Consider the following 8947-nt stretch of genomic DNA (forward strand, 5'->3'; position numbering starts at 1 on the left):
TTAAGTAGATTATTGATATGCTTATTAATAAGTCAAATATTTAAGTGTAACAAATTTAAGGTGTTAAAAAATATATATAAATATTTTCTTACTTGATTATTTAATTCTAAAATATGTAAATTAATTTATCTTTTCTACAAAATTAAGTTTGAATTCTCATTCTATAAAAAAATTGAAAAAATTTCATATCATAAGTCAAATTTAAATAAATAACTTGTGTTATGTTAAAATAAAATAATATAAAATGATTAAATATGTTGATTTGGTTATAATTTTCACAATTTATAAATACACATACTTTTAAAATTATTTAACTCTTACCCAATTTACCTTTTATTTAAATTTGCTCAAATTAGCAAAATATATTGATTTAATTACAACTTTCACAATTTACAAATACACATTATTTTGAAATTATTCAACACTTACCCAATTTACCTTTCATTTAAACTTACTCAAAAGTTTTTATAAAACAATTTTATTTAAATTCAAATACCACAATCAAATTTTGCTAAATTTAAATTTAAATTATTAATTTGTATCTACAAAAAATTATTAATAAAATAAGATTGAACAAATATTTATAGTTATATTTAACTTTATCAACCATAAATACATTTTCTAATATAGGAAATTTCAACTTAAAAAATATAACTTAAAATATTAAACAAAATTAAAAATAAATAAATAATTGAAATGGTGGAACTCAAATTATATGATTATAATAAGAGGTTTGTCATGTCCAAATTAAGCAAGTCATAACAAGGAATTATTTTTATAATCATCGCTAACTTCATATCTCCGTTCTTCATATTTTTAAAAGAAAAAACTAAATCAATATATTTTACTTATTTAACTTTAGCTCAAGTTAAAAACTAAATTAAATAAATTTCAAATTTTTTATACTATTATAAATAGAAGAAAAAAATTTTATTTAGTCATTTTATATTATTTTATTTTAACGTAATACAAGTTATTTATCTAAATTTAACTTCAAGTATGAAATTTTTTCAATTTTTTTTATAGAATGAGAGCTCAAACTTAATTTTTATAAAAAAGATAAATTAATTTACATATTCTATAATCAAATAATCAAATAAATATATATATATATTTTAACACCATAAATATTTTACACTTAAATATTTAGCTTATTAATAAGCATATCAATAATCTACTTGAAGATTTATATTTTTTAAATATTTTTTTCAATTTAATCTCTCGATATATCAATTTTATTCAATTTAGTCATTGTATTATATATTTTTGTTCACTTTAGTTCATATGACATGGTAAATTTTTAATTTTTTTTTTATCTGCCACGTGACACTGATATGTTAGCATGTCAGTGTCACGCCAGTACTATTACGTCATTTTATAGTGCTAAGTGGCATTGCCACATCATCACTTGGTGCCATGCAGTAATGCTACGTCATCATCTCAACACCACGTCATCAAAAAGTGACACATCAATGCTGATGTCATCGTTTGTGTCAGCAATGCGTCATCTTTTAATGAAAAAATTGAATGTTATTCGAGAGAGGGACTAAATTGACGCAATTCTCAAAATTAAAAGATTAAATTACTTCAATTTTAAATACAGAGACTAAATTGAATAAAATTAAAAAGTATAAAACCTTTATAGGTCTTTTAACCATTTATCTTCACAAGGCAATTTCTTTCTTTAACAACGGTGGCGTCTTTGACATCATCAGCATCAGCTCATTTGCGCTCACTCTTCCATCACAAGCAGAACCAGGATTCCTAATAGAGCTGTCAATATGGGCTAACCCAGCCCAACTTAGCTCAAGCCCTTGTGGGCTAAGAAAAATAGGTTTAGTCGAGCTAACCCATTTTTTATATGGGCCATCACAACCTCAACCTAGCCCATCCCTTACTAGCTCATGGGTTGGGTTGTGCCAACCCAATTTTTTTTGTAAATTTTTTTTTTATAATATTACTTAATAAATTTTTTATTAAAAAAATATTTTATGATTTAATTCATAAATTAATTTTATTAATTTGATAAATAAAGATTAAACACATTGAAATAAATAAATTAAGTAATATTATTGATAACTAAATTATTAATTTTATATAATTAAATATATAAAATTATTAATTTTTTTGACCCATAAGGAATTCACTGATTTAGTGAGTTGATCCATTTAAGCTCAGTTTTAATATAAGTTTAAATTTTTCGATCTAATCTATTTCATATTTAATAAAAAATGAATTTTGCATGCTTTTTGAGGACTACGTAATTTCTATTTTTTTTACTACATGCATGGCAAAAGCTCATTAGCGCAAACAACCACATGAAAAGAAGTTGGTAATTTCTGTTAATGATATATTAGGTTCGTGAAATGAAATAGAGAAATAATTGAAAATTTATTATGTAAAAATATAATAAAATAAAATAGATATAATGTAATTTGTTTATAGAATGGAATTTTAATTATGATATTGTTTCAATATTTGGTTGATAAATATAATTTTAGTATAAATATTAATAATTTATTATTAAAATATTAATATGATTTTTTTCTCTCATTTCATTTTTTCTTTTTCTCTTTTAATTTATTTTTAATAAAATATTATTTGATTATCAATAATTTAATAATTGATTATTAAAATATTATTAAGTTATTATTAAAATAGTATTAACTTATTATTAAAATATTAATATGAAATTTTATGTTAATTTCTATTTATATCTATTCTCATTTTCCTTTTTTTCTCTTTCAATTTCATTTTCAAAAAATATATTTAATTATTAATTTATTATTAAAATATGAATAATTATTTTTTCCTTTTTTATTCTTCATTTTCTTTTTAAAAATATTAAAAATATATTTAATTTATTAATTTATTATTAAAATATTAATATAACTTTTCTTTTAAATTATTTTTTCTCTATTTTGGTTTTTAATTTTTTTCCCCTTTAATTTTTTTATTAAAAGATTATTATTTATTATTAAAATATTAATGTGACACCCGAGCATTTTGCTAATTAGTAATGTATGATCTCTACTTAAAGAGTAAAATTCGAAACCCCTCTCTCAATTATAAAAAAAATATTAATATGATCTTTAATTTCGTAAGATTAGTAATTTTAAATAATAAACAGGGTTTTTTTTATAATAGTAACTAAAAATATGCACGTGGCTCGTGTCAGAGTTGCAGTACAAACGCCTCGGGAGACGAATCGGTTTCCATCTAACCGCTTTGTTCACAAAAAAACCTAGAGGGTGGGGCCAGGTCATCGTATGACTTGGTCACTGGCTAGGGCACCGTGACTCGATGAGTCCCGTCACTAGGCGATTTGGGCCATAGCCCATCACCAGGGTGATGGTGACTTTTGGCCATGGTGATGTAACACTCTCGGTGACCTGACACCATGGTGAGTCGGAGATATGTGGCCATGGCCAATGGCAGCATGGTGATCACTATGCGATTTGACTAACTACAGGTCTCGCTTAGAAGTTCTGTTTTTTATTCACAAAAGGTTGCTATAAATTTATGAGAGTTCCTGAGACACCATATCAGGTGCGTTTGCATTTTGAGAGCTGAATTAGCTTGATTCAAACGGGGATGGCTTTGCACTTCACCAAAAAACTTAGCAAGACCGACGTCGTTGAGAAGAGATTGTCATTGCCTACTAAGTATATGAAGCATCTGCCAGGCTTACGAAGAGGTCACGCTGTAAACTTACCCGTCATGGATGTGCACGGGACCGAGTGGCACTTTCGTTACAGCATTCGAAGGAAAGGTCATCCAAAACCGGTCCTTTCCACGGGTTGGGGTAATTTTGTAAAAAGCAAATGTCTCAGACCCGGAGACAGGATCATATTTAAGATGGAGGCGAATGTTGCCGCTGCTCCAGGACCACTCTACATAATTGGAGTGAAAAGAAGAATGAGACTTCTCGGTAAAGAGGTTTGGACTGCTGTGTTTTTAAAGAGAAAATGAAGCTTGATGGATTTTTTTTTCCCCACTTTCTTATTGAACCGTGTGTGTTCTCCTCTTTCATAATAATCTTGTCATCTCCTTTCAGTTGTTGTTGTTGCAAGCCTCTTCTTTTCTTCTTTTCCTTATGTAAGTCGTTTCATGGTTGTAACATGTATGCATATATATTGGCTATGACTGTTGGGGGCTGTTGATTGCCTACCTCACGTAGTCTCTTGATACCTTTGCACCAGAAGAACTTTTCATGCATGTAATACTTTCAGTTGCTTCAAAAATTTTACTGAAGTTCGGTGGATATTTTTCTACTTGTGTTTTATTCTTTATTTTTAATTTATATTCTATTTTACAAAAAAAGCAAATAATAATAATAATAATAATATCAACTAAAGGCCTAAAGTTTCCACATACGTATATTTAGTAGTAGTAAGGACCTCAGACATTTTATCTCGTTTTTCTTATTTATTTAATTCATTCAACAGACAGAATAATATCAAGCGATTTTTTTTCATTTTTCATTATTTACCCCACAAAGAGAATCTCAATTATGGTAAAGAAAGAGTGTACGGGGACCATATGTCGGTACATGATACCAACAAGGCAAAACTTGGATAAAGAACACGGGCCCTTAAACCACTAAGGCCCAATTTATAAGGATTAATGGGTCCAAGGGCACTCCGTAAGGCTCAATAAGGACTGAAGGTCCACGGGCCTAATAGCTTAGCTACGGGTTAACTCGACAAGTCCGAGTCGCCGCGATTTTCGTTCCCGAGTTGGGAGTCGTTGGAAGTTTCGACTATCAGTCTATCACCGGGCGTCAGTATCGACCTCCCTCCCTCTTTTGTCAGAACCAAACGTCCTAGTAGTTTTCAAGAGAAGAACAATCTCGTGAACAGATGGTAAAAACTAGACAGCAAAAATCCAAACCCAAGAAACAACATCCCCAAGTAAGTTTCAGTAAATTTTTTTCTTTATGATCTTTGATCTTTTTCCTTTTTTGGTTTTGCTCAATTCTTTTTTGGCTTTCCTGTAAGTCAATCTTTTGAACTGTCCTTGGCAGTTTAGTTGTATTGCCTTAACTGGCTTTGCTTTTATGATCACTTGCCATTCAAAAAAAAAAATTATCATACTCATGGGAATGCACTCTTAAAATGTAAGACCTGATAAAGACAAGGACGTAGAAATGGCAGAGAACTTCATCAAATGAGCTCCCATAAAGTCAAAGAAGAACAAAGTTTTTCTTTGACTGTTGGAATTTCTGCGTTGCAGCAGATGCACGCTAGGCTCAAAGCAGTAGGAAAAAGCGGTAGTGTAAGAAATGGACAGGCCGTAAAAGAAAGTAATAGGAACAGCAACAAAATAAAAGATTCAGCGAATGGCAGTGAGCCACGGTATCAGGCCTGCTCAATAATTTCTAACGCATAAAACAAAATATTTAAATGAGATAATTTTTTATTAAAATTAAAAAAATTATTAAAAAATCATAATTTCTCCATCTTAATTTTTATTACAATAATAATTCTTGTTAATACTTCTTTTCAATGTTTTTCATCTTTTTTTTATTTGTTCTTTAACACTTTTATCAATTATTTTATTTTTCAATAATCTCATTTTTAAATAAATCTAAGAACTTATATTAGTAATATGCTCATTACTCATTTCATGACTCTTACGCTTAGCACTAAGGTTTCTCTAATATCTGATGCCAACATTAGCTAGTTTACTTGTACTATAAGCCAAATTAAACAATTTGCAACAAAAACAAAATACTCTAAATCTTTTGAATAAACTAACTGTCAAACCCTGCTTTGTAAAATAATTATAATGTCATTCACATGCTCGATAGAATATTTATATATCTAGGAAGTTCGAGAAATCGTTAAAAGACGATATTGCCCATAATGGTACCATTGAGTCGATTAAGCCTCAAACTAGTTCAAATAAGAATTTTAAAGTAAAATTAAGAGTTTCACAGTTTAGGGATTACTCAAAATGGTAATTCGGAGTTCGAGGATCAATTCGGAGTCAAATCGAAATTTTCACTATCTAGGGGTAAAATCGTAATTTTTTCATTTGTGGACAAAATTTGAGATTTTGAGAGAATTTAGATCACATTTGACAAATTAGAGAATGGTATGAGCATAAGGGATGAAAAATATGTCTATGGGCAATTTTTTAGTTTTTGTGGTAAAAAATGTAATTTTTCACTTTATGGGAGTAAAAGTGTAATTTTTAAAAATTTACTCCACCAAAACTTTGAAAAAGTCTAAAAATTTAATGGAAGACATGGATAAGTGAAGAAGATTGAGTGGTAGAAAAAGAAAGTCAAAAAGATGGCTAGAAAAAAATAAAATAATAAAATATTCAAAAGGTAAATAAAATAATAATATTTTATTAAGCCTATTAAAAGGCTTGAAAATTTCGAAATTCTTCATTGGGAGGGTCAGCCAAAACCAGCAGGAGAGAGAGAGAGAGAGAGAGAGAGAGAGAGAAATAAGAACAAACCCTAGAGTGAGAAAATTCAAAGAAAAAGTGTGATTTTTCAAGGAATCAAGTGTTTAAATGTATGATTTTTCAAGCTTAGCTTAAGATTTATCATTTCCATACATTTTTCCTTATTTTTCATGGTTAAATTATGTGTTTTGATTATGGATTCAAATCTGATCATATGGGTTTAGAGAGAGAAAGTTGTTAGATTAATTTGATTTTGAACTATGTTAGTGTTTAGTGTTAGTTTAACATGTTTATGAGTAAAACAACAAGAAAAATATTCATTTTCTCCATGAATTTCTCTAGGCCGAATCTAGCCAATGGTGTGTGAGGATGAGGTTGACTTTATTTTAAGAGAATTAGATGGAAAAATGATGAATTATGAGGTTGGAAATTAAATGAGAATTTTTGGTGCAAAAAAAATGAAAATTTTACCCACTAGGGATAAAAGCGTAATTTGTGGTCCGAACTGATAAATTGGACCACATTCACAGTCATTGAGGTATTGTGGATATAATTGGATAATTGAAATTAAAATGGATGGAATTGGAGTTGAATTGGAGATTTTAGAAATTTACACCCTGTATAGGCGAGTTAGGTCGGACATTGTGATTAAGCGATTGTCTAAACATTTCACACCCTATATAGTGCATACGCATGGATAAGAGCCTGAAATAATATATTTTGATTTGACACAAATTATTGAATTTTTTGTGTCATGTATTGTGGATAGATGGTGAGCTATCTGATACGGGTAAAAGACTACACCCGAGGATCGAGAATAGGAGTATATCTACTCCTAGTACAGTAAGTAAACTTACTATTGTCTTAATTATCTATAGTAGATTTATTTAATTGTGTGATTTTATAGAAAAATGATTTAATTGAAAAATTATTGTGTTTTATGGGAAAATGAGATTTTATAAAATAATTTTATAAATTTTTTTAAAATTTAATAATGATTTCAAAAATAGAGTAATTGGAGACCTATACTATGATTGTGTTATTTATCTATGATTTTATATTAAATGGCTTATGATAAATTTGGGTATGACTGGTTACTTTTATGGTTTAAAGAATATGTGAACTGCTTTGATTTGCCTTGAATGTGTTAAGTGAGCCATGTCATACTATTGTGATTTTATTAGTTGGTGGATTATAAAGTGGGCATTGTAGCGACGGGGGTTCTGTGAGCCAACGTAATTAGAGGGGCACGGTTCCCAATTATTGAGCTTACCTCGATTGGAAAGGCGCGTAAGATAACTCTCGAGGTAGGATTTGAGTACACTTCACGCTAGCCACCATGTGAAACTGGGACTCAGCCAACGTCGAGGAACGACTGTGTTGTCATAGGTGAAATGTGTTTGTGTGTGTGTGACAATAAACAGCCTTGGCTGTCTCAGTAAGATGCCTTCGCGGGGTATCCTTGAGAATGGATTTTTGGCAAGGGCCAGACCAAGTTTTTGAAAAGTACATAAGTCATGTTGAGTAATTGGATGAAATCCAATTATTTATATAGGTTGGGATGAATTATTTTAATTGTCTCTTATTACTCGGCTTTAAATTATTTTGATGATGTCTGTCTAATCACTGGGATTTTATAATCTCACCCCTTCTTTTTATACATTTTTTAGGCTCAGAATAGGCAGTAGACTGTCAATTGCATCGAGAAGTAAATTTCAGAATTGCATTCTAGAAAGCAAGGTTATAGACTTAAACCTTCTTAGTTATTTAGGGGCCCAAGTGTCATTGTAATTTAAATTGCATACTCCAATTTTCTATAATACAGTATGTATAAATTTATTTTGTTTTTATGTGGAGAAAATTAATTTTTGATGTTTCAACAATATATATATTGTTTTACATTAAAATAGATTATTTTAATTAATATTTTTATTTTATTTTATTATTCAAAAAAAAAAGAGAAAGGAATGGAATAACTAGTACAAAAGCCTTGCGAGGTCTCGAAAGGCATTTGAGGAAAGAATGTCTGTCGAGGCTTCGCGGCGGTTGTCACAGGCTCTATAAAAGTTCCGGATCGTGACAATTTGTGTGGTATCAGAGCATGGTTTAAAGATCAAAGATTTTGGTTTTAAAGTTTTTAGTTTTAAAGTTGTTTTAAAAAATCCACACTGACACTGCGTATCCCCGAGTTAAGTTAAGTCAAATAGAATGCATGAGTCTGCATATAGAGACCTGTTTGTTTGCAGGGTGTATAAGAGATTAAGTGATTTTTGTTTGATTTCATATAGATTTTGAAGTGTGTTGGATTACACTTAACATGTCTAGGGGAGACAGTGATTCTGATATTTCACAAAGTGTTAGTGAGGGACCAACAGATTTTGCTGCTGAAAGTCGATGGTGTCCTGAACTTAATAATCCAAAAGGAGTATAAAAATATTTTAGTATGACAAAGGTAGATTAGTAATATAAGTATTGAGGATGAATAATTATCTTAGTGGCAAGATCAATTATTTTAAATAAGTATTGA

At 29.3% G+C, this 8947-nt stretch overlaps 1 non-coding gene across 1 annotated transcript; it reads right to left on the reverse strand.

Annotated features, from left to right (window-relative positions):
- Positions 1–701: 701 nt before the first annotated feature.
- LOC148764432 (small nucleolar RNA snoR8a) lies at positions 702–794 on the reverse strand. Its single transcript, XR_016024355.1, has one exon. It is a non-coding gene; the product is annotated as a small nucleolar RNA snoR8a (small nucleolar RNA).
- Between the last annotated feature and the right edge of the window lie 8153 nt (positions 795–8947).

Source organism: Theobroma cacao, chromosome 1 (assembly GCF_053813885.1).
Source record: "Theobroma cacao isolate CCN51 chromosome 1, ASM5381388v1, whole genome shotgun sequence".
Taxonomy (NCBI): domain Eukaryota; kingdom Viridiplantae; phylum Streptophyta; class Magnoliopsida; order Malvales; family Malvaceae; genus Theobroma; species Theobroma cacao.